Genomic DNA, 26,605 nt, shown 5'->3' with positions numbered 1-26,605 from the left:
AAGGGAGAAAAGGTAGGCCCATACTTCTTACATTACATGTGTCTGAACAGACTGAGAGGGCACCCTAGAGGAGAAAATCAGCAAGCAAAGGCAGGAGGAAATAAAACCATGGGAAAGCAAGGCTCTGGAGAGCTGGTGCACAGGAGATGGAGCCCAAGGAGAGCCTTTGTGGTCAGGGTACCATCTTCACACCCCAGAAGAGCCTTAGTCTGCAGGAGCTTCCCCAGCCCATATGTTTCTTTGGCTCTAAGTGGGATCCACTATTCCTTTGCTAAGGCAAGAGGAAGAGGGGAGGGAGAAGGGGGGCAAATTAATTCAGAAGCTTTTGGCAGCCATGCGTATCAAAACAGAGGCAGAAGTCTACGCAGAGCAGGCCTACGCTGCCAAATGAAGTCACAAGTGGCTCAGTTCAGATCTGAGTCTTTTTATTATTGTTATTGTTATTATTATTATTAGCATTTGGCAAAAGGATCCAGGAAATACCTTGCTAGTGATGTCTGCTTCTTCCAGCACGAGTCTGTTAGGAATGTTGAACGGCTTACCCTAGAAAAGGGAGAACCCACACTATTTCCAAACCTCTGGCTTCTACTGCCTTTGATTTAAGCCACATCACAACTTAATTTTATTATCATTTTTAAGGAAGTTAACACAAAGAGAGCAAAACTTTCTAAGAAGGCTTTTCTTTCCTCCTCCTCTATTAATTGGACGTGGTCTCACTGAGAGGGGGGGCATTTCCAAACACACAAACTTCGGTTCAGTTTAACAGAGAAAAGCCTCTGTTCACTTTAAAGCCTTATAAAGACAAGAATCCAAAAGAATCCTGTCTTCCAGATAAGTAAACACAAAATCAGAACGCACTGGTTCATCTGAAAAGTGAAATACAACCCAGTGCAGGATATAAATAGCTCCTAGCCACGCCAATATGAATGACGTGCTCCTGCTGCAGCACAACGTATGGCCTGACAGGGCAACTCATGTGGAAGTAACCTATTTTTTACTTTTGGACAAAGAAGTTACAGCTTAAGGAGGATGAAGACTTTTGTATGCTCCTCAGGAAAATGAAAAAAGGTTCAGTTTGGCAATATATAGAACACGCACTGAATTCACAGAACACTCAACAAGCCACCTACAAACCTCTTGCTTGAAGTAAAAGCCAGAAATCTCTTTCACAGACTGAAGCCCTCCATCTGCTGCTTCAGGTCAAGTTAGATACCTCAGCTTCCTAGAAAGCTAAGTCAACTGTACCTACAGGGACCCACAAACCCTAGCATGAGGCTCTGGCCAGCTTCCTTCCTCCTCTCCTCTTCCTCTTCTCCCGCAGCCCTGATGAGCCCCGTGCCACGGCCAGGAGACCTCAGACAGCGCTTCCTCGCACCAGGCTGTTGAGCCAAATGCCCACTGCCCCCACACGACCTAAAAGCAAAGCCGGGCAATCCAGCTGGCCCCAAGAGCAGACCGCTGCATTTCTGAGAGGTGAACTTGAAGTTCTATGCTTACCCATTTCACCCAGTTGCAGCAAGGTCCCATCTGCACAATCACAAAGCAGCATTTTGTGTTCTCACAAGCAAAGGAAGCTTCTGATGTCAAGCATCCGTTAATCCAGCAGCCCGGTGTCAGTATCAGAAATGAACATGATAAATATTCAGAAAAACCGTGAACATTTCCCTTGCATGCTGTCAGAAAACCAGGACTTGAAGTCCTTTGCTTGAGGTAGCAGAAGCGCTGTACTTTGAGGTGATGGAGGGCTGCATGCACTGATAATTATCTGCCCCACGTGGATGGGACACCACCACGTTCCACTCACCACTTCGAATATGCCAACATTCCATTTAACTCACTCTTCTGTGACTGTTCTATTTCACAAAAATGTGTTACCTCTCCTTTCCAAACACTTGCTGAAAGCTGGGGGCTGTTCAATCGCTGAATAGAAGACTGCTTCATAGCACATCAAATTACCTGAAGGAGCTTCTTCCTTCAGAGGAATACCCACATTACACCTAAGACTAAAAATGCAACGTTAATCTTACTGAAAGCTGTCCTCACTTAAAGGCTGTAACAGATGCAAACAAGAAAACCCGGGGGTAAGAAACACGAAATACAGTTCTTGTGAAAGTTATCTGAAACAATTTCTTAAGTATTCAGTATGAATAGTAGCCTCGGAAGCAGCTCCTGTCCATGACTATTTAAGCTCTATTACTTGAAAGTTGGCATTACAGGCTCTCAGATGCTATATTCCTGAATCACTCAGCGTGGCTAACGTTCTATGAATCACACAAAATTCATTGCCTTTCTTTCTTACACCGTTATAAACTCTTAACAGAAACACAGCTCTGGCAACCAGACATTTATAGATTGCTATTTCACATCTCAGCCTCGCCTACCCATTCTCCTATAGCCATGGCTGGCAGAAACCACAGGTGCACACTCAGTAGGGAAGCAGGAATTGCTAGATTTACAGTCACTGCCAAAACAAAAGAGAAGCCACTGAACAGACAGGGGAACTCGGTGCGTTATAACTACTGCCGTGTTACACGTACCTCATGGTTAGGAGAGAGGTAGAACTTAAATCACAACATCTACCCAGCTTTTCAAGAACTGTATCTAACACTGAGAGGCCTGGGATAAATTCACACACCAACAGCAAACTAACTGAGAGTGTAAGGGAACCTGTGTACTTCGGTAGCCACCGTGCTGTCCACTTAGTGTTAAGTCATTATTCCTTTGTCTCTACATTACAGGGAGGTATGTTTACATGTAAGATCAAAACTCACATATCCATAAGTTCACGGGCTGAAAAGTGGAAAGATCTTAATGCCTGAATCTGCATAGGTTTGCTATGTGGCAAAGAGGTGCTGCACTCATGCTGTGCAAAGACAAATCTCTCAATGGCAACTGGGTGCTCACTCATTTACATGCTGCTGAGACTGTTACCACCCTGCAGGACCAGCAGCAGGACAGCATCTTGCATATAAAAGGGCCACGAAAGGCACAAAGCACTGCATCTCCTTCCAAATCAATTACAGTTCTGCCCCTTTTTCAACTCTTCCCTCTTCCCTCCTCGTTGTCCTTCTACACTGAAACAGAAAAACTCCGATGTGACAAAACTGCAGGGAAACACAAGGACACAGACATCTTATTCATGATCCTGAAAATCTGTCTTCCAAATTAGTAGCAGCCAAAGGCTGAATTCTCCAAGGCAACTTGCTTCAGCTACTTGATGTGGCTGGGGACAAAGCTGACAGGGCAGAAAAAACCCTCAGATTCAAGCAATCAATTGCTGAGCTGCTGAACTGCATACAACTGCAGATAGGACTCCAGAATATTCCTAGACAAAGTTTACATTAATTTGTACAGCAGCAGCCCCCCACCGCCCCTCACCTGTGCCACACGGCTGCAGTTCAGGTCAGCAGAGCTGTCAAAGCCAATACAACCCCTCTGCAAAAATCCCTGACTGATGGCCATTTCTCTGTCAGGATTATGCACAGTTCATTCACTTTGGCTATCGGCTGCAGAGATGAAATAGCCCTATTTCAATAAAGCAAGGCCTAGATGGAAAGACTGAAACAACGAGTAAAGTGTGGAGAAAGAAGAGATATGCTAAGAGTGTCATATGCAAACATTCAAAGATTGCTCTGCACTGCAGGAAATGTGAGCAAAAGATAAGAAAAACAAATATATCAAAGCAACAGTACCTAGGCAGTTATAGGAAGAAGCTTTCAATCAGCAAGGACAGTGAGTCAAAGGAAAGCAGCACGAGCTGAATGTACACACTGTACACAAATCTCCGAGCTACAGCCACAGAAAGGAGCACCATCTCCAGCTCCTTGCTAACCAGGTTCCTTCCCTCAACCAAATGCTTATTTGGGGTTTTGGCCGCTCCCAACATGGCTGCTTCTCCCATCCATTGACTGCGATTTTCAATTTCATACCCTGTCATTTCATCCTGCTATGTCCCCTCTGAACTAATATCCCGCTGCTAGGGGCAGCACAGAGCCTTCCTGCTTGCTTTAAACCTTCCATTTTCTGTGATGTGCAGCACAGCGCGGGGCGCACATAGCTACATGGCAGAACGTTTTAATTCAGAAGCAGCCCCACAAACACCTCCTGAGCACTAACTGGGCCCTTTGGTGAGAAAAAGCAGCCCATGAAAGCATGAGAAAACCGCTGTATGCATGACACAAAAAGACAAATCACTTCTTTAAGCAACAGGGTGCTGTTAGATGCCCAAGCCTGAGGTGCCGGCCCGCAGTCAAAAGGGCCAGCCGTGGCTCTGTGCCTGCTTCACCCAGCAGGCAGCAGCCCAGCTCTGGCTGGGGGGAAGAACTGCCACACTGTCACATGTGGGGCCTGCAAGGGATGCTGGCTAGGTGACGCTGCACGGCTCCGTCTGTCCCCATGCTGCTGCCTTACATAAGGCACTTCACCCAGCGATCAGAGCAGCCCTTTGATGTGATGGTGCCCCACCCAGCCCTCCTCCTCGCACAGAGTTTAATGAGGCTGTTTTCGAGCAAAGTTGGGAGGAAAACAATCATCTTTCTGAGTGAATGAACACTGGACGTAATTGAGCAGAATAAAGAGGAGTGGGGGCACGAGTCAAGAACTCGCGGCCTCTTCTCCCCCCCGCTTATAGCTCTGACCTTACAAGTACTGCTAAAAACTTAATTCCAAAGGACACAACAGCATCTGAACTGAAAGAAACACAAGAAAAAAAGGAACAAAAAACATCCACAGAACCTTTCTGCTGTTCTCCTTGACCTCAACTGCCCAGCAGTGTTCTTCCATCTCACCATACTCTGTACCATCTCTCTGCAATCAGTTTCTCCCACGCTCATGCTCTCACGGCACGGTGCTCACCACACTGGGCTCCCCATGAGCTCAGTCCCATGCATGCCATCCCCCTGGTCTGCACCTTGCACAGCAGGCGCTGCAGTGAAAAGCCTTGCTCCTTCTCCCAGGCAGCAGCACTCCTTCCCAGCTCCGCCTGCATTGCTCCTTCTGCACAATACCACTCCGCCTGAGCACTTCTGTGACCACATTTATAGCAGGTTGCACTGATTTTGGCAATGATTATTACTCCTTATTTTGATTATAACAGCATTTAGGAAACAGCCGAGAATGCGCTTGTACCGGACTGTACAAACACTCAGCAAGATTATTTATACACATACGTAGGCGTTGTCCACTACCAATGTTTCTGTAGAAAATCAGCAGGAAAAGCACACATCCAGCAAATTTTAAAGCAACTCCAGAATCTGTTCTTGGGCAGGGTAGAAGCGCTGAATGCTTATGGGGACCAAACAATGGATGTGAGCACAGCGAGGCAGCGGGCAGCGCATTTCAGCAGTGGCAACAGAGGGTCACCTCTGCTGGTGCAAATATTTTATGAGCACAGCAAGCAGGCTCTTGTACATTGCTGGTGAAAACGCACAGCTAATGGTGGTGGCTATGTTGAAAAACGGTGAGGATTTGCTCCACCAAGTAGCATTACTGTGCTCTTTCAAGCTGTTACAGTTTCCATGGAAATAAATAGGAGGCACCACATTCAGAACAACCAATGCATATACCTGAGCAGGCATGCACAGAAATTGTGCTTCTTGGTGATTTTTTCTCGTGGTAAAAAACAGAAGAGCTAAATGGTCACAGCAGTTCTTGTAGTTGTTGAGCACTGACTGCACTAGGTCCCCATCATCCTCGCTTACTTTAGTACAGGCTTCTACAGCATCCTTTGGGAGAAAGTCTTTAAAGATGGAGTTTACAAAGCATTTAAGCATCTATTTAGGCACTTGGGCAATCCATCCTCACTTAGCACAGCACTTAGGCACTTAGAATAAATCATGTGCTTGGTGGCTTTCCTGATTCGAGGCTTTAATCTTTCAGTTTCCATAGTGCAACTGAAAGACAGAGCTCCAGAAATCGGGCCCACGGTTGGCTCACACTGTGAAGACAGCGGCGTTAACCAAAGACAGTACCTGAAGCCCAGCCATCAGCAAAGCTGGAGCCTGCTTCTGCATTGTTCCAAATTCTGCATCTGCTTATGTTCCAAATACAGCTAAGCAAGGCTGGTTTTGCTAAGTTTATCAGCTGTTGTCATTACGTCAACACGTCTCAAAGCAAAGGATACTTGTTCCTCTCTCTGCATACATCCATATACACACACACACACATCTCCAAATGCTGAGCTCTGATAGATGCACCAAGGCTCTGTATTCCACCCTTCTGGCATTTATTTCTGCACTCCACTTGAGTAATGCATAAATTCCTCACGTGCCCACCAGAGTAAATGTAAGGCTTGGTACTGATTCAGTTACTGCAGTTCCCATTGAACTAGCCAAACAACAACGACAAAAAAATCCTCTGATTTCTAAGGCACCATCAATCCCCGGTGTACTAGGTTTGGAAGTCATGTAGGATTCTACTGCAAACAAGGACTCACCTTCACCAACTATAATCCTCTTTCTTCCCCCAGATGACAAAACCTACTTATTAGCCTCGAAATGCTCTACACAGGACAGGAAGACATCTCTCTTTCAGAAGAACCAGGTTTTGTGGGCACAGAAGTTAACTAGGACACAAGAGAAAATTTGCTGAAGACAAAATTGAGCCAGCAAGACGTATGGGCAGGACCAAACTGTCCCCAGAAAGCCCCAGAGGAACGGAATATGTGAAGCACATGGTCACACCATCAGCTAAGAGCCTGCTGTCAGATCAGCCTCACCCACCATCCATACTGCAAATCCCTGGCTCATGCTAAGAGGATGCGTCAACCCAAGCTCTCTGGACAAAGAGATTACTCATATTCAGCATCTCAGCAAAAGCCTAGACCATTAATGTGATCTGGGTGGCATTGGCATGGGAAGGCAAGGCACACCACCAACAGCTCAGGAGTAGATAGGACAGCTCTCCCTTGGCACACCTCAGCTGCTTTGATCCAAACATAACAGCAGGTTCTGGCAGCCTACTTCTTGCTTCCCTTTGCAGAAACACCCAGAGGTGAAGTACAAGAACTGCCCCATGAAGGTAGCATTCTTCAAGACCATCACGATGAAGCTCTAACACCTGAGATCAGCAGAGGGATGAAGAGCCAGGAGCAATTTGAGCTGCGGGCACTCACAGGACTCCAAGTGTCCCACATGAAATACACACACAAAATATTTTAAAAGCACGCAAAGTGAGCTGCTTTATAAAAAGTTGATATCCTCAGGCATTCCCATGAACAGCACCTCAGGTTGGCCGAGGTTGGCAGGGGCCTATGGAGAGTCTTTAAGTCCAACCCCTCCGCCCAAAGCAGGGCTGCACCTGTTCATCTCAGTAACTGCTTCTCCTGAAGCAAACTATTTAAAATAGCCCTGTGCTCTGGTTTCATTAGAAACTGGAAAATCACAGCCTACAAATTAATTGATCAGGCCAGTGGATGTTAGACTCAGGCCCTTCCCACCTGAAAACACCCATTTTCATCTTTGTGATGAAAGCATTTTCTGCTGCACTTGCAAGATTGAGCAGTGAGTCAACACACACTGCAAGTGAACGTGTATTGCTCTTTATTACTTCTTAATTCACCTAGGTGTAAAGCAGGAACAGCCCCAATGCTGTCAACTTAATTGCATTAAAGAAAGAAAGGCACATAGCCTTCTAAATGGAAGAGGCAGTATCATGTTTTATTGCTTGCATAAAACACTGCATGCCATTACAGGCTTACAAAAACATGAGTGTCTTATATGCTATTAAAGCAAGCTTGCTGTCCTAATACTAGAGCAGCACAAGAAGAGTGCAGTGGGTGAAAGCCTTCCATACAAACACAAACCTAGTTGATTTCTGAGTTTCTGCTAATACCAGTACACCGTACCCCTGCTAAAAGGATTAAGAGATATGAACTGAAAGGAAAAAAAAAGAAATGCAATACAATGCAAGACAGAAATCTGAAATGCACAACAGATAAGGAAATAAAGAGCGCACATTCAGGACTGCCATTTTCATAAACCCGGGGGTCAGTTCTTAGTCCCAGCATCAGGCCTGGGCATCCAACAGAAGCACAGAGCACCTGCTGGCCACTAGCTTCTTTAACAGAAAAGTCACAAGCAAAGATGTGGACAGCAAAGCCAAGTGCCCTACTCATGCCAGTGAAGCAAGGCTGTAGCTTACCTCCTTGATGCGTAACTGAGCTCCTCACATAAGTCTTACCACTGCCTTCCTTGCATGCACCAAGTTGGAGCAGCCTCTTCGAAGTACCTCCCCCCTCTCTCCTGTGGTGAAGAGTGTCTTGAACCCTTCCTTGCTTTGCATGACTAAAGAGCAAGGAAGATGCCTTGGCAACCTGAAGGGTGGAAATGCAATATGGGACACTCACAATTCAGCATTATTAAACTAGAAGAGAAAGCTGCTTCATCAGTACTGAGTACAAATGAGAGGGGGAAAGGGGGGGTGGAAATATCTACAGCTTCAGTCAGTCTGAAGTCACAGACAAAAAATTGTGCATTTTCAAAGATGGAGATAACAGTAAGCTGATTAGTTTTGCTAAGGAAGGCTACAGAGATGAACACGCACAGACACAGGACATCTGCATCATCTGAAGGTTTAAATATTTGAGCTGTGGTTGCAAAGAAACATTCTCTTACCTTATGTGTTATTAAACACATACAGATTCTCTCTTGAGGTAGAATACTTTTCTTTGCAGAGATGTAGCCTGGGTTTCCCAAATGTGAGAAGAGAAGGATTAAAGAAAAATGTTTAGTGCCTTTCCAGTGCTCTCAGAGCCCTCTGTGGACAACAGGCTGCAGACATGGCCAGACCAAAAAGCACCAGTCTCCAAACCTGTAAGGCACCGCCAGACATCATGGATTCTGTTCTACATATTTTCCACTCCCTCTGCCCCTCCACCAAACCCAAGATTTGTACTCCCTGCACAGGAAAAGAGGTAGTAACACTCCTTCTCCATATCCAAAAAACCCAGAGCAAGACATTTAAGTACACAGACAGCCAATGGCAACATTAACATCCAAGAGTTCTGGCTGCAGCCTTAAAAGATGTCATATGTAGGAAAGCAAGTTTAATCACATACATAATCCTCCAGAGTCTATTTAAGGGCTTGAAAGTTAAGCTGGCACCTTGATTATTTTTCTGGAGGGAGGAACTCTTGTGATTTCCTGAAGTGATGGAAAACAGTGTTCTAAGGCAACTGCACTTATTTTACTGTTATTTAATGTACACATTCCTCAAGTTAGCACTTCAAAAATAAACACCTTTAAACAGTCCAGAAATCTAGCTAATAACTACTATTTCTCTATCAAATAGTTTCCATTAGTGAGGATGACTCGCTACAAGCACCACTTCCACTGCCAGCCTACCCCCAGCAGTATTTAGTCAAAATGATGTTGCAACTCTCAGGAATAACATGAAATAACCATATGATTCCCTGCAATGAAATGTCAGCCCCGAGTCCAGGGCTGTTGCTGTGAACGCTGCAGCTGAGCCTAATGAAGAACAGAAGCACTCCTTACGCCCCTAGCAGTGCTTCAAAGCCATGGTGGCATCTCGTCAGCGGGGCTGAAGTCACACCTCTTCTCATATCTGCCATTCTGGTGAGCTGTCACTGCAGCAGAAAATTTTGCCTGCTTTTCAGATGGAAAGGGCCACTTAACACACACTTCACCGAGTATAATTTATCTGAAACAGATGGAAACATTTGTTTACTGAAAATTCCTAAGTGCCCTGGTAGTTTGAAGGACTAAGACCCAGCAACCAGGGGAAAACCCTGAAGGCATCTGAGAGATGCTTCCACTTTGTAAGCTCAGAGGACCAGGTGTGTTCATCCTAGAACAGCTGGGTTAACAAAACTTCAAACAATCCAGAACTATTCAATACCCCAACGTAAATGCATCTTGTATTTCCAAAAATCTGGCTAGCTCAATGTCATTCAAGTAGAACTGCTGCCACCATAAATGGTACCTCTCCCAGCAGCATGACGCTAAGTGTTTTCTGAAGGGTTCACAGATTCCTGAAATCTTGGGAGAAAGTTCCAACAGAGGTTGGGATTAAATACACGCAGGCCCTGCAGCACGATGCCGCAGCACAATCTGTAACCGCAGCCAAGATTTCCATTTACTTAGAGGCAAATTGAGTTCCAAATGAGCTTCCTCTCACTTCTCTATCCCCTGCACTCCTCCTTGGCTCTCCTTGCACTTCCACACTTCCCCCACGCGTTGGGATCTCTTACAGCTTCATCACTGATCACCTGTGCACCCTGTCTGCAATGTTATACAGTCCTGGCTTCAGCTCGGCAGCCAGAAGCACTGCAGTCATGGCTCCTGTTCCTTCAGGCCCTGAAGACTGATGCCAACTTCAGGAGGTGGCTCAAAAGCTCTGACCAAGTGGGATACACATCACCTTCACTGCTTGTACGGGCTCCTTTCAAGACACTACCCTGGTCAGGGTGTAAAAAACATTTTAGTAACAGAATACCAAACAGAAACATCCTTTAAGAAAGAAAGAACAACAAAAAAAAAAGTGGTAAAAATAGAACTGGCTGGAAACCAGAGACCACAAGAAGAGCTGGCTTACAGGAAATTGCCCTCATCAGTTACTAGATGGGAAATTTTTTCCCATGTACTACACGGATCATGCAGAGACAGGATGGTTGTACACACACATGGAAATGTGTTACTGTAGGACAACCTAGCCTGAAAGGGAATACAGCAGCTGTTTCTTTTCAGTCCACCCCAGCGAAGCAGAGCAGATCCCAGACAATGCTTAGTCCTGTGCATTAACAAGTTTCAGTTACTAAATTTTAGAAGAAAATGTTTCAGCCAACAAAAAGCATCAAAATAAAGTCAACAACACAGAAACAAACACACATATGTAGGCCAACTGCTCAGGGAGTGTTATTCATGGCAGCAACGTTCTGATTGCTCAGGTCTTAGCATGCCATTCCATTGCAGAACCATTACATCTATTTTACTCTGCTACTCTAATTGAGCTTAATAGCATACTACTGAACCAGGTCTACAGCTACAGGCAGAGCTTACCCAGTGCCTCTTAATACAAAAATGCTACATTTCCTAACCTGCCAATGCAGTGCTTTTGTCATAGAAGAAGCAAATATTTGCGCAAACAGGGCAGCTTTTGCATGATGGAGTCTAACCTAATAATGAACAGCTAAATCCCCTCCCATACAGACAGCTTTTGTGATGTGCAATCATAACCACAATCTGGCTCTAATGTCTGGCCAAGACTTCAAGCAGCTTTCGCTACTTATATCTCAGCACTCTGCAGACAGCCAAGTGCAGATTCCTTTCAAAAACTACCGAGTTAAGCCCCAACAACTTGTTTTTGTTCATGTAACCAGTCATCCTACCTTCAGCACTGCTAACACGCTCGTACCAGCAGCATGCCCCAGCACTACAGCGCACCGCATGCACCACCAGCCTCATTTTTACATCGCTTGAGGTCACTCAGCAAGTCAATATCAGAGCTGGGTTTAAGCACAGCCTGCCCCAATATCATTCTTCTCTGATGGCTGCAGGACTGGCACGTGCACAGATCATGTTGCGCTCTGCCGCACATCACAGCGTCCAAAGTCTGCCATGGTCACCGAGTGAGTTCTTCTACCAATAACGCACCTATTTTCAATACATTATAAACCACTCTGTGCAAGCTAACTTGCACCTTCCTCCCCATGCACCGCAGCCAGCAGAGCTGTTAAGGACCAGCAGGCAACCCTAGTGCTGAAGGTCAGAAGTTAACTGGGCTGCAGCCACTGACACAAAGGCCAGTCTTAAGCTCCTAAGAAAGGACTGGCCTCAGTATGATGCTATATGAAACTGGGGAATTTCAATAAGCAACACACAAAACATCTGGCCTAGGAAGTCTAGGTAAGTTGACACATTACCTACTGGAATGCACAGGCCAGATGCTGCATTGCTGTGCCCTCCTGCTGCTCACTCCTGGAAGTACGTCAGGGCAGAAAATTACAATGCTGAAGTTAAGCTTCAGAGCCTGTTACATCCATTTCATAACGCAATCATGCAGCAACTGCTCCCCTATTTTTCTAGCAATTACCCCTTTTTATATTTGTATTTTAAAAGAAAAATACCTTAAAGATGTTTTTTGTAATATGCAGAACTGTGCTTTCCCTCAATACTTACCGTGAAGTTGACACTGAAAGCACAGGAGAAATAATCATGACATAATCATGTTTGATGTCCGAAAGCGTTATCTGTCAGTAGTTAGCAAACAGAGAAGGTGGTCTGAAACTTGCCTCTATTAAGAGACAATGGAAAATTCCAGCTCGACCTCTTTTCCCCGCAGTGTTCAGTGCCTGGCTCTGCACTGCTCCCCACGCACAGGAAGACACGCTGTCACAAAAGCTGCAGCTGAATGAAGTGCCTCTATCCAACAGTTTCGCACCCTGCCCATCAGAACGCAGCTCGGCAGCTCCCAGATGCTTGTGAGGGCTGTGTTTGCTGGACTCCTCCCCACTCCCAGGGCAAGCTGTCCTTACTCCTGTATCATACATGGAGACACTACGGGGTCAGCAAAGCATGAAAATTATTAAAATGAAGGTCATGACAGAGCACTGAATGGTTTTGTTTTTCTCCAGTTCTCTACACGCAGGCCTTGCTTTACTAAGTTTATCACAGCAAATTCCCCATGAATTCAAGCCAATACATAAGGAACAGCCAGTCATTGTCAGCACGATTCTCCTTGTCAAGGACCACAGCAGCACACATCACCTCCGGGATGACAGAGCCCTGTCCTCCAGCACGGCTCATTTACCTGACTCTGAGCACTGACCCTATGGTCAGCTTTATTTCCTAGCTGCTGCACCCCCTGCAGCTCCCACTAGCCCCTGTCTGATCTCACAGTGGTCAACAGTCACAGCCCATGCTCTGTGCTCAGGCAGCGTTTTCATCTGTACTGCTTGATTTGGCATGCTTTTCCTGGACTTTGTTATTCCTTCTTGAATGAATTATTTCCTCTTCTCTGCATGACTTTTTGGAATGCTTACCACTAACGTCTTTTTCGCCCCTTCTCCTTTGGCACCCAGGAAGCCTTTGGATGCCACCGCAGCCTGCCTTTACACATAAGCACATCCCTGCTATTTACCACGTTGCTCAAAAACCAGAAAGCTAAGAAGCCTTCACCCTACCCGAGCAGCAGAGGAAAGGTCACAGTTTCCCCTCTAATAATCCAAGCAATCATTTCTGTTCTGTTTGCAATCAGCACTCAAACAGCCCTGCAGCCTACAAGCACGTCCCAGCACAAGCATGTCATGCGAGAGCAAGGCGAGACACTGTGACAGGGCCACGGGGAGCCCCTCACCACACCCAGCCTGCGCTGTGCAACAGGGCCATGTGATGCAGCATAGATAGCTGTAGCATCCATCTCCAGAGGGCACGCTGACACACTCACCTCTGGTCACTGGTGGTAAGAAGGGTCCTCAGCATCTTCTGGAACCCAGCACACACACAGGTCATGCAAACCCACAAAACTGGGTCGTGTATTTGCAGGGGAAATCCACCAGAGCTGAAGATACAGCCTTTCTATAAAGGTAAGCACTGCCATTTTACAGCATGCTTCTCAGGAACACAGGTTTATTTCATACTTAAAAGATTTTGCTCCATCTGCCCGGACAATGAGCCAGGAGCAGTCTGACCTGACCAGGTCCCAGGCATTCTCTTTAGCACAACAGAGGCTTTCACTCTGCTCAGAAGGGTCTCTTCTCAGACTCCGCAGGTAGGTGACAGTCTCCCAAGATGTACTGATTCAGTGAAAGCAGCTATATAAAAAACACCGTGGACTGAAGTCTCCTGAGAGTTTCTTATTACATCTGCACCTGCAAGTGCAAAACTTGGACTTTCTCCCTCCTGGCTTCGAACTCCACACATACCACTGCTGAAGCAGCACCGAGTCCTAACTTGCAGTTGCTGGGGGATGGAATGTTAATTTCCAAGTGCTCCTGCTTTCTAATCAAGGCAGATCCAGGAAGGACAGTGTGTGCCCGGCACCACTACAGACAGACACCTTAAGCACCCCATCGTTTACTGCAGGAGTTCTGCTATGCAGGGCTGAGCCATGTCTCCCTCCAGAAGGGGGTTCTACAAAGCATCGCCTTGTTCCAAAGGTGCTCCTAAAGTAAGCTACAACTACAGCAAAATCTAACTTCACACTCAGAGAAGCAACTTTAGGACACCATATTTTTTTAATGTCACCCTTTGTCACCAGACACTGGCTGGAAGAAGGAGCTTCTGGCAATATCATACAGAGCAGGTCCCTTCTCAGAGCAGCCCATAAGCATCTGTCCATGAGAAAAGGCTTATTTAGGTGGCACAGCAGCAGAGGAGCACTCCAATAAGGTCACTTGCTGCAAGGTCACATGAAAGCACCAGACAGCATGACGTTCACGTTTGGATATGCCCAAGGAAACTGCAGCTGAGAAAAGTCTGCTACGAGTACGTCAGTGGCCAGCGTCTGTGATCTGTCAAATAGTGCTTCCAAAAGAAGAGTTTGCATCTTCATAATTCATCTTCAACACAGGAGGCAGCAGCTCCCCTGTGCCAGCCAAGGCTTCCACCCTCCGCACAGCAGAAAGGAGTCACGTAGGAAAGGTACCAGAGTCAGCAAGAAAGAAAAAGCAAATCCTGGACCTGATTTCAATCTTAAAAAACAGGAGTGGTTTTCTGTACCCCAGACAAACACCTCTAGCACAGAAATTGCCCAGACAACCATAGCATCCAAATGGCACATCCCTCATGAAACCCACGGGTCTCCAACCAGGCAGCTCTCCACACGCTGCTCCTCCAAATGTCAAGCATCCTGCCTTGGTGAGTTGGATGTGAGGCCTCCCCAGTCCAAACTCACTGCTTCCATAGCAGCCACCTCATAGAGAAGAATTAGGCCTCAGCAGTCTCAACCAGCAGCCTCAACCAGCAGCAGCAGGGGCTGTGGGATTGCTCCATGGCTCTCTGGCCCTTGAAGCCAGGAGTGAAGTTATTTTACTGCTGCTGATCATTATTAGTACTGTAGAAACAGAACAAACGCTCCAAACTCAGCTTCTATTTTGCTTTGAAATCTCTAAGAAAAACATGCTCTCTACTGCATTTGTATAACAAAACAAAAAAAGAATGCCTACTCAAAGAAAGACCTGAAAACCATTGAGAAAAATGAAATGGCAGGAATTAGCCCATAATGGCAGAACCAAACTAACCAAGCCCCTGCACTACAGTATCTTTCTGAGACTTGCTCCTTCTGTCTCACACACGGTGACAAATGAACACTGAAAGCAATTCTACATCTTGTTCTGTCAGCACAGGAGACACCCAATAAATCCCAAGATGAAGAAAACACCCAGAAGGCTTTTTTCCTGCTTCCCTCAGCTGTGTAATTACAGGCAGGGTTACTACATTAATGCTACCTCCCTCTGTGCCCTTGAAGAAAAAATAGGCAAACAACGTGAAAAACAGGGGAGATAGCCAGGGAACACCTAATTGCTATGCTTGGAGTAAATAGGGGACAACTTTCTGAAACACACCTGGCTTATACAGGATCTGGTGCTATTCTTCACCGAATGGCTCCATCCAAGTAATTGATTTTCTTAAATGGTTCATTTGCATAAGACCGAGGCACCTGGCAGCAGGCAAAAGGCAGCCCCAGCAGCAGGTGCGGCGCTGATCTCAGGCCTCCGTGTTGCTGAATACCGGCAGAGATGCCGACACCAAGGAACAGACAACCGCTGCTTTGTAGCCCCACCGTTCTCTCAGCCCGAGTACCTCGTTCTGCGCTGTGCACAGAAGGCACTTCTTTTCCATTCCCAAACAGCACAGCAAAGCTGAAGGAACTGCCAAGGGCCTGCAGCTTAACACAAAGAGGCTTCCACTGCCCACACAGCCTGCAACAGTGCTCCGCAGGAGCTGGAAGGTGAAAACGTCAAGGTCTGGAACCCGCTGGTAAAGCTTGTAATGGCTCCAAGAAGGCAAAGTTTCACAGGAGTAAACGAGAATCCATGGAAGCAAAAATAAGGCATTACCATCCCAGGCAACGTGATGAGCCTTACCAGAACCTACCCAAAAGAAAGCAAGCCCTCCACCACACAATCCATCTCTATCTAAGCACCAAGAACCACAGCCAGCAGTAAGAATGGCATCAGGGCTTTCCTGCTGCTATGTTATAGATGTTGCTTAGTACTTTCATGTGCATTTCTGAGACTCAAGAGGCTGTTTGCTGGCCATTATAAATCCATGTGGGTGCATGGCTGTTGAAACCAGTGGAACTACAGCAATTAAAAAGTTAAAGAAGCCTCCATTCACAACGCTTCAAGCTTCCCAGCACGATCACAACGCGTGCAATTGCGTCCTGAGTTTAGCACAACAAACTTCAGTTTCACTACTTGCTTATTAGGAAAAAATGCTATGTTTAAAACAGAAATACAATGGTCAGATTCTGCCAGTATTTGCAAGTCCAGCCTTTCTAGACCCGATCACACAGCTGACACATGAAAGTTGACTTTATATTTGCTCAAGAAAAATGCAGCAGCTTTTCATCCAAAGCAATGGTTTCCAACAGGATGGGCTGCAGTCCACATTTTCTCCTTCTGAGCACATTATAACTGGGCTCAGATGCATGCACTCCTGTACCAATTCAAAATCAAAGCAAGTCCACACACGTATGTGTTCTTCTTGTTGCTGTTTGTACTTTGGAGCTTTTTCTTAGTTGTTAGATGAAGATAAGCTGGTAATTAAGATGTAGAGTGGAAACAGGTACTTTGATGGAAGAGACAACAGCACTGCACAGGGCGCATGAGATCAGTCTGATCCCGGCTGGGCAGCACACTTGTCTGTCTGCAGATAACAGTAGGTGTCTTGAGATGCATTCCCCACAGTAGATCATAACGTTCCCTTTACACTCCAGGAACACATCTGCTCAAAGGCTCTGGAGCTGAGCACCTTCCCAGAAGCATAACATGGCATTCTTTTGGCTCCTAAGCCACATCACCTGGGAACAGGAAGCCAGAGCAGACACAGGCTGTAGAGAGCATGGAAACACACACTCCCCTCCACAAGAACCCCTGTGTCACAAGTTCAGATTCACTTGCGACTCAGTCTACGTTTGGTTTAGGAATCACTCAACCACTGCACCTTTCCATTCACCTCCCATCCTACCTCCATAGGAAGCAACTTGGGGCAGGCTCTCTTTCCTGACCAGTGTTTTTCCAAACCAGTTTAAGGTCCAAAAGCCTAGCACCAATACACACATGTAACCACAGCCTTGTCCCCCAGCTGGCTTCCCATCTCCACAGAGCCTTTCCTGCAGGAAGGTCACTGTTTATTCAGTAGGTACCTTAAGACAGTAAAATAGCTTATGAAATTCTAGCTTTCAAATGCAACGCTGCAATGCATTCCATCTTCCCTAGCTTAAAATGTGCACTTAGCAATTTAAAGGACTGGAGTTTTCACATTTTCAACCACATAATTCCCCTTGATTCTTGCTCAGAAGACTGATTTGGAAGCCCAGGCTCAAAGCCACCATCACTCCATCACTGCATCCAAGTGTGATTTATACCACGTTCAGCAAACCCAAGCACTACATTGGATTATAACCTCATCCAAGATACAGAAGATCAGCCAAACATAAAAGGGCCCTGCACAACAGTGCAGTGACACAGGTCTCTGAGGAAGTATTGGTACATTCGCAGCAGGAGAAAGATTCTTAGGCCTCACTTTTGGATTTTATTTGGCAGTGGCTTGACCAAGATTAGACAGGCAAATGTGGACAGGAAAATCCCATCCAGGTCTGTCACTGCCTGGGCTTATACTGCCCACACTAAATCAGCAAGCATTCTCTAGAAGTATGGGGCTGACTTCATTTCATGAGCATTTGAAAGGTCAGTCCTAAACACGCTAGGAATGACAAGCGCAATGGCTGGACAAGCAGTTATTTCTGCTATGCAACAGTATCCAGACAAGAGGTAACAGGAGATACATGGTATCCATATCCTCAAGCCTGCTGTGTGTTTAATTCCTCGTGGAGTAAAATAAACCTACGATAACAGCAAAAAACAACACAAATTAGTTACAAGCCAAACCATCGAGGCTTCATATGGAAGTTGCAAAATTAATTCCTGGCCTTAAACATAGCTCAGACGGGAGAACTGAAGCTCAGACAAATGAATGGAATTCTACAATCCATCTTTCAAGTCCAGAACTCAAGAATGTGGCATGTGGCTGCCATTAATATGCAAATTCCCCAAGCATCCAAGGTGAGCAGCAGCATTTAAAGAGATGCTGTAAAAGCTCCAGATAACAAGACATGTTTATGCCAGCAGCACTTAACAGCTCGAAGAAGAAAAATGACTCATTCTTCCAACTGAGAACTGCAGGGAAAATACAACATTCCCCTCAGCAGGGCTGCTGTGAGACCTTGACGGTGCCCTATCAGATATTGTTTTGACCCTGGTTCTGCTGTTACTGGTATCAGTGGAGAACACAAATACCAAAAACAAACACCAAAGCCAACTGCGTGGTAGCAACGAGACTCCTGATGTATCATCATTTGACTGGCAATAGCTCCAGAAAAGTATGAGGATACAAGGAGCAGAGATAAAAATCCATGAACAGGATATGAAGCGGGACTGTAAGTAATAAAAAAGCTTCCACCTGTAAGCTGTACACACTGAAATGCTCTCTCCCCACACAAAACAAAACACACTCAAGTCATAAAAGGCATTACAGCCACTAAGCTCAAAAGCTGTAACTGAAGTAAACACTGCAGATAAATATAACATGTATAGATGGAAGACAAAAAGGAAACAAGTAGGAAGAAAGAAAAGCTTATGGAAATAGAAACCTCTATCTTGGCCTTCACCACCCACTTGCAAACTTGCCCATTTTTTTCCTGTTAAATCAAATAAAAGACACCTTCTCTCACAGAACAGTCTCAACTTGCTTAATTTAAACTTTGAGTTAGTATTACAAAGCACGTTTAACGTCACTGCTGTGACACCTACACAGAAAGGGCCTGGCTACAACTCCCATTGAAGTCAGGAGCACAACTCCCACTCATTCCTGTGAAGGAGTATCTAAAACCTAAATTACCCTCCTGTCTCTGAACTTCCTAGTATGGAATGAAAGAGGTCACAAGGGAAGTTTTTGCCCTCACTGAATTACAACAAACAAAATGCATTTTAAGAGCCTACTGGCTGGTCAAGTAATTTATTCCACATAAATGAAATGCATCAGAGTTTGAAGACTTACTATTAAGTAGAAGTTTGAGTTCCACAGTACATGCTTTGTTTTCACGAGGAGTTGTGTACCACCTGTTCCTTCCATTTGCTGGTTTTTGTTGGCTTTTTTTTTTTCCTGAAGACACTGGAATGGAATTAGTCATTAAAGCCCACAAACACTTCCTCAGTTAAGTAACTGGTGCTCAGGAGCTGCAGGCCTCAAAAGAACAACTTCCTCAGATACTCCTTCAATAAACATTTCTCTGTCCCTGCCTCTGGGTCTCACATCTGGTGTTCAGTAGAACGTTAACCGAAGCATTTGCTATCACTCAGAAAACTGCTGCTTTATTTATTTATCTTTAGAACTCTGCATCTTAATATATTTTATGAAATCTGAGGCAACAACAACAACAAAAAACCACTGGCCTTAATAAGCACATCTATTTGTGTACATTTACCACCTAAGGCTTTGAACAACACAAGCGAGCGGGGCTGTGGACGCGCAGTGTGAAGGCCCAGCTGCACCTGCAGGAATAAAGCAAGCCAGCTCTTCTGCTGCACAATACTGACAAACCTGTGTTGCCTTCAGTAGAGTCACACCAAGCGGAAATCCATGAGAGCCAACAGGGCAAACACATCTGGCTCCACTCCTATGAATGCTCCCCACAGAAATAGAGGAGAAAACATTATAGGCACAGCTCTCCTTCAACACTTCCCACCTCACTTCCTCTCAAGGGCACATGGGTTTCCCTGGTCCACAGCCGACCCACTGGCTCTCGGTAGGAAGGCATCACGTGGGAGCCATCCTGCTTCCCCTGTCTGAGCACAGGAGCATCACACAGCTCTGCCAGGCACACGCTCAGCCTATGAGGCAGGGCTGCTTAACGTCGCAGCTCGATGGCTCCATTCCTGAACAGCTGGATGCAGCCCAGAACACGTGCTGTTCTAGCTCTTCAGTGCACTCGCTGGACCACAGCCCTGCTGCCCCCAGAGCCTGCAGCACTGCCCAATGCAGCGCAAGGCAGCATGCTGCTGGGAAGCACAAGAGCTCCCCAGATGAACAAATTCTGCCTCTGCCTACAAGAGGAGCACTAAGAACAATAAGGCAAGCTGTGCTTCCAACCTCCTGGATTTATTTTTTCCCATAAGCTCAAGTTCCTTGTGACTTTTACGTGTGCAGCCAAGGTTCCGTTTAAATAGCTTCTGCCTCACGTGACAGAACACGATCTCTTTCTAGCCAAGGTATTTAGCAGCCCTTAGCATCAAACCAAAGATACTGGATACGACGATTTTAATGCCTTCAAAAGGGAAATGAGTCTAGCATTTCAGGCTTTTTTTTTTTTTTTTCATGTATCACGAAGAACATCACAGAGGAAACCTAATAGGCAAAGGAGCCAGCCTCAGTATAACATCCTTGTTGCACTGCCCTCACTCCCATACAACACACATGGCACTGCTCTGTAGAGGAATCCCTGCCATAGGAGCTGGCAGTGTGGCTGAAGCCATTCAGCTTCTGCTCCCAGCTGTAACGTGGGAGACACTGCTATTGATGGCCTACGTAACAGCTGTGTAAAACGACTTGAGGTGCATTACCTCACACTGGGAACTGGTGATCCAGCTGGAGTGATGACATTACTGCAAGAGATCAAGTGCCTTCTTACAATCATTTATTTGTTGCTGTATAGCCAGCCACTTCTACGGAATAACCAGACAAAAACAGCGCTAGTTGTAAAGATTGAAGTAGGAAAGACTTCATAGTGCAAGTGGTGATCACAGCTGCCATAACTCTTAACAGCACAGAGGTAAACTTTCAAGTAGCACTCCCTTCTGTTTACAGGATGTTTAAAACACAAGTTCAACCCATTTTTCCACACCTCACATTTGACAGAGAACAGAGATCTGCAAAATCAAAAAGCTTTTCTCAGATTCAGTAGAAAGGCAGAGGATCTCCAGAATAGGCTCAACCACACGTGACCTTCACAGGCCTCCTCCTGAGGTGCTGATCCACAGGCTGAAGACTGCCTTGCAAGCAATATCCACACACAAAGGAATGTCTATCTAACATTCAGTTAGATAACATGGTTCCTTGGGCCTCTGAAAGTATCTTTTTTTCCATACCACTTGTAAATTAGCCATGAATTAGTACCAATATGGAAATTATTTCTAACGTAAGTTAATATTCCTCCTGTGAAATACTTGGTTAAGATTTAAAATTACATTTTTGTCGCACGCTTTATTTTTCAGATTCTCAGTAAAACAACACTGCTGCACTGCCATTTCAGATTTTGTTTTGAGTATGTGGGTTTCACTGCCATGCAAGTATGAGAAATTAGGTAATATTTAGGTTCAACATGTGCCAGAGCTTGCACAGACAGGCCTGAGAGAAACTGTCTTGCTTTCATTCCTTTGTGCAAGATCTAAAACTACTAGTGATGAGCAAGGTGACAGAAAGTGCTTTGGGGCAGTCCAGAAAGCAGTGCAAGAAAGGATGAAGATTTTTTCAGTGTCATTATGTGAGCTGTCTAGAAGGTGAAGTGAGGGCTATAAGGACAGCTATCATGACAAAAGAGAACTGAGCACAGGGTGCTGTGGAAAAGTAACAATCTGAACGTGGCTCAGAGTTATGCAAGACAAGGAGCAAATACTATCAGACAGAACAAGGGGGAAAAAAAATAAATCGAAAAGGTTTACTCAGCCTTGGTCTGGGGCTGCTCCTGCAGCCAGTGCTGTCTCATCGGCTAATTCAAATGGGATTCAGGCTGCTGATTAATTAGGATAAGGTTTGGTTTTTTTCTTCTCCATTTATGCAAGAACGCAACTTTTCCCACAGTGACCTGTGAGCAGCTCAAAAACAGCTGAAGGTACCGACATTCTGCTGTTTATTACTGGCAACATTGAATTATCACTAATACCCAGGAGCAGACAGGAGTTCACCTCACCCTTTCAGCCAAAAACTCACCAGCCCGCATTGACTTTTCTGGCTGCATGCCTCCCTGTTTGCAAAGACCTTTTGGTAAAAGCAGATGGCAAATTCAATACCTGCAATCATGACTTTTGAAGCTCAGACTCGCAGTAGCGAATCAAAAGGCAAAATGAAGTCTCTTCAAGTTCACTGTTGCTCCTTGCAAGGAGCACCAATCAAACAGCTTTGGATACACTTTAAGCTCAGACTCTCAGCTCTCTCCCCACCAGTTTGCTGGAGTTAGATTCATTACAGCTTTCAGTGACCCAGCTCTTGTTGACTACTTAACTTTCTGCGTGATGAATCACTTATAATCCCCAAAAAGCCCTGACATGCAGAGGCTGACAAGGAGCATCTAAAAAGAAGTACCTCCCAGTCACTGGGCTCAAAGCTAGAACTTTTCTGGATGGACAAGGAATATCAAACACCATGAGCAGGACCCAGCAGCTTCATTTCATGTCTCTTGACAACTGGAGGCTCACTGACACCCCACTTGCTTCTCTCACTGCCTTCCACAACCACCAAGGCTTACCTGACTGCAGCAATTCTTACCAGCTTTCTGAAAACACAAACTTTATTTTCTGTACTGCAGGCTGTCTGTAGTCCAGGGTGGGGGAAGGGGCTGCAGAAAGAGCAGAAACTTCACAGCCACATGAAACCACCCCCAGTACAGAGATGCAAACAATGCATGTCCCATTTTAGACTCCATTCCCTACTCAGAGCAAGAATCAGCTGCTGGAAAAAGGGAAGAAAATACACAGAACTATAACTTAATCCCAGCTGCATATTATCACCAGATAAGCCTGGTGCTTGAAAATTTCAAGTAGCTGAGTATTTTTTGGCTGAGGAAGAACAACTAAATGAAGTGAGAATGGTATTTACCAACACTCCGTGTTGCTTTTCGTCTGTGCCCTTCAAATAACCAAAAGCTGTCTGCATCCATGACACAAACCTTTCTCTAAATAGATAATGCCAGAGCGCAGTGACAAACTCATGTATCAGCTTTTTTGTTTGTTTGTTTTTTACATCTGGGCTGTGTTGCAGATTTGAGCATTCTGTAAACAACCTCAACCAAGCATTTCAACAAAGCAGAGGAGCAATACCTCAAACAAGGTGTGTGTGTGCAGACTGACACCCGGGTAATCAGTTCACACTGCAGAGAACATGGTTGGCAACAACCAACCCTAAATTTGAAATGCAAATAGAGGAATATGCAACATAAGATCCAGCTCACAGTGCTTGTACTCAGTAGCACTTGCATTTGGATAGCTCAGCTCGCACTGCAAGCCAGCCATTTCCTATGGAAAACCAACACACGCACAAAAAGAATTTAACAACACCTCAGTGAGTTTTATTTTTCACCTAAGTTTCCACATCTGCACCACCAAGTCCTCCACTGCACAGCCCAGGAAGCGTACTCAATATCTTTGATCAAATTACCCTCAAAACACAAAACACACACATGCAGGGTTAAGAGGAATCCTGTCAAACTGATGCTTGAACAAGGCTCAGAGATTCAGAGGCAATCCATTGGGGTACAGTCAGATGTGCAGCATTGCCAGTGATCTGAAACAACCGACATCAGACCAACAAAAAGAGAAAACTCACTTTTGGTGTAGTTCTCACGTTGGAAGTCTCACAATACTTCAGTTCAGGTTTCCACAATCTGAAACAAAGCAAAACCCCTCGGTTAATTGCAGCAAGGGAATTTTTTTTGTTTTCCCCCAAAATGAATCGCAATTCCTGAATTGCAACCTGTGAGTAACAAAATAACCTCCTTCTCTGCTTTTGTTAACATTCAGAATTACTCTGAATTAACTTACATTAATTACTTACTGATATGTATGAGACCGAGTCACACCACAGAGGCTGGACTGTTCAGAATGCTTAGTTTCACATCAAGTAGATCATCACCGAAAAACAGAATCCAATGAAACATGAGCTACACTGATGGCTTCTATTAGCATCAGGCTCACTTAAACTGAACCCCTTCTCTCTTTACAGAAGGGAGACAAGCTGCAAGCAGAATATCTTTCATGTATGTAGGTTTACAGGTAGTGATTCACCAAAAATAACAAAAATGAGGTGATAACGCCAAAAAAACAGAAGTGAATCAGCAAACAAAGAACATAGATAATAGAATGCATTTTGCCAACTGCTTCCTTTCTTTCCCCCCACGAATCCCACAGATGTACTGCATAACAGCAGAAGAGATGCTTCACAAGCTGCAGACAAGACTGACGGGATCTGTAAATTGAGCAAAGCTGCAAGGGAGAAGTGCTGCCCAACAGTCACAAGAGAGCTCTATTCTGTGCTCTGGTACCACCATATCTTAAGATGAATATGATATCACAGCAGCATAAGTGAGGATTAAGTACTGCTTTGCAAATCCTGGGAAAGGTTGGACAGGAGCGAAGTACTCACATAGTGCAAACTGTTGCTATTAACAAATTGAGGCAAATCGCTCAACAGGAGGGAAAAACAGGCACAATTTCCTTCCTACCTTCACATCAAAACTCAACAAAAAAGACCACTTTCCAGTACCATCGCTCCTAATCAACATATATCTCACCTGGACAACTAACTTCCGCCAAAATACAGCTAAGAAATCACAGCTGAACAAAGCTGTTCCAAACAGTCACTGTTTGTCAGGGGGATGATAAATTCTAGCAAGGATAAAGGCACTTTGTACTTTTGGTTAACTCTGCCATGCCCATAAGCACAGGTATTATCACTGAAAGCAATGGGAATCTTGCCACTGACTGCGTCCAACTCAGAAACCAAGCACGCAAAGTGAAGGCCTAAGTTAGCACAAGGGAATGACTGAATCACAAACAGAAAGCAAGGATCTCACCCCTTTTTGATATGAGATGACATTCTCAAAGTGTGGATGCCCCATCCCTGGAGGCATTCAAGGCCAGGCTGGATGTGGCTCTGGGCAGCCTGGTCTGGTGATCGGTGACTTGGCACGTAGCAGGGGGGTTGAAACCAGATGATGATCATTGTAGTCCTTTTCAACCCAGCCCATTCTATGATAGCAAAAACACACAGGTTTGCATTGCATGCTGCTGTCACTGAGCAAATGCCGAAAGCAAAGCCAAGAGAAAAGTGGAACAAAACAGCTCCGCTCTTTCTTCTTTCCTCCCAGTAGCTTAAAATGAAAAGTCAGTTGTTACAATACGTTGGCCAGGCGTGGTTCCTATTATCTTCGGTTAATTCCATATGTCTGAGAAGGAAATCAGCTCTAAGCCGGTTAGACTTGCTAAATGAGATTTGCCTAAGGCCCCACCCCCAGGGGCAGTGCCATGCACCAGAGATTTGGCATTCTTCAGAAAGATGCTACTTGTCCAGACACTGCTAATAAGGGCCAGCAAAGCACAACCCTTTAATGATTTACAGCGTATTCATTCGCCTCTTAAGCAAAACTTCACTTTGCACCTCCTAATTTCCAAAGAGCTCCTAGTCTACACCCAAAGGAAGACACAAGTAGCTCCATTCTACCAAATTTCTGATGAGCACATAAAGGAGATGCACAGAAGCTGGTGTTTCCAGCAAGAACTTCCAGCATCTTTAAGGACTAGTCCAAGTTTTAGACACTCTAGACTCATCCTAGTACCTTGGGTCATGATAACAGGGACACAGACTTGTTGCTAGCCAGGCAGTAGGGTTGTAAAACACAGATCAGACACTTATTTATCCTTCTGCTTCACTTACTCTCTATAAATTCTGCTTTGAGAACCTCCAAATTTCCAGTATCACAGCCCTGACTCATACGGACAGTAGTGAACAGCCAGGATACATTTAAAAGAAGACTGATAATAAATGAAGTTCAATGCCAGCTGTTTGACTCAGAGAAAAAACTAGTAAGCACTGCTGTGTGTTGGCATTTTGTCTTCTGAATGCTTGTTGGCTACTAAAAATCAGGAATTGCTGTTAAAGAACACGTCTATATTGAGTATTTTATCTACCCCTTTCCTGTAACTACAGCCACATTTGCCAATAGTGTCAATTTTTATGTCATGCGTGCCCACAAGGAGTCACACTTACATATCTGGCTACTGAAGTCTCTCACTGGCAACTTTCAAGCAACTTACCCCAGAGAAGTCAAGTTGTCTGGTATTTGCTACGTTTCAACCTACGTAGGCCCTGAGAAAGGGGCATATGCTATGAAGAGAGCCTGTTTAGCTAAGATACCCAGCTGGATGCATCAACATAACTTCTACCACATTTCACTGGGCACATTTCATTTTAGAAGATGCAGGTGGTTCTGGCTAAATGATACACTCTGCAAATCTGAAGGCAGAAGAGATTGGGCAATGGTGACGGTGAAATGACAGCACCAACTGCTCCAACAGAAAGAAGCAACAATCATAGCTGATCTGAAATACTGAAAGACAGATTTCAAGTAACTGCACAAGAGGCCAGCCAAGTGC

The 26,605-nt window shown here is 45.2% G+C and overlaps 1 protein-coding gene across 1 annotated transcript in view; it reads right to left on the bottom strand.

The window, feature by feature from the left end:
- MAP2 (microtubule associated protein 2) overlaps positions 1–26,605 on the bottom strand; it is a 192,001-nt gene that overhangs the window by 129,848 nt on the left and 35,548 nt on the right. Inside the window, exon 2 of the mRNA XM_042874432.1 lies at positions 23,781–23,838. The gene's annotated coding sequence lies outside the window, so the exon portion shown is untranslated. The remainder of the gene's footprint in view (positions 1–23,780; positions 23,839–26,605) is intronic.

This window comes from Lagopus leucura, unplaced genomic scaffold (assembly GCF_019238085.1).
Source record: "Lagopus leucura isolate 7727_CA_CO unplaced genomic scaffold, USGS_WTPT01 Super-Scaffold_100012, whole genome shotgun sequence".
Classification (NCBI taxonomy): Eukaryota; Metazoa; Chordata; class Aves; order Galliformes; family Phasianidae; genus Lagopus; species Lagopus leucura.
Note: the sequence above shows the minus strand (reverse complement) of the source record. Positions and strands in the feature narration are given on the sequence as shown.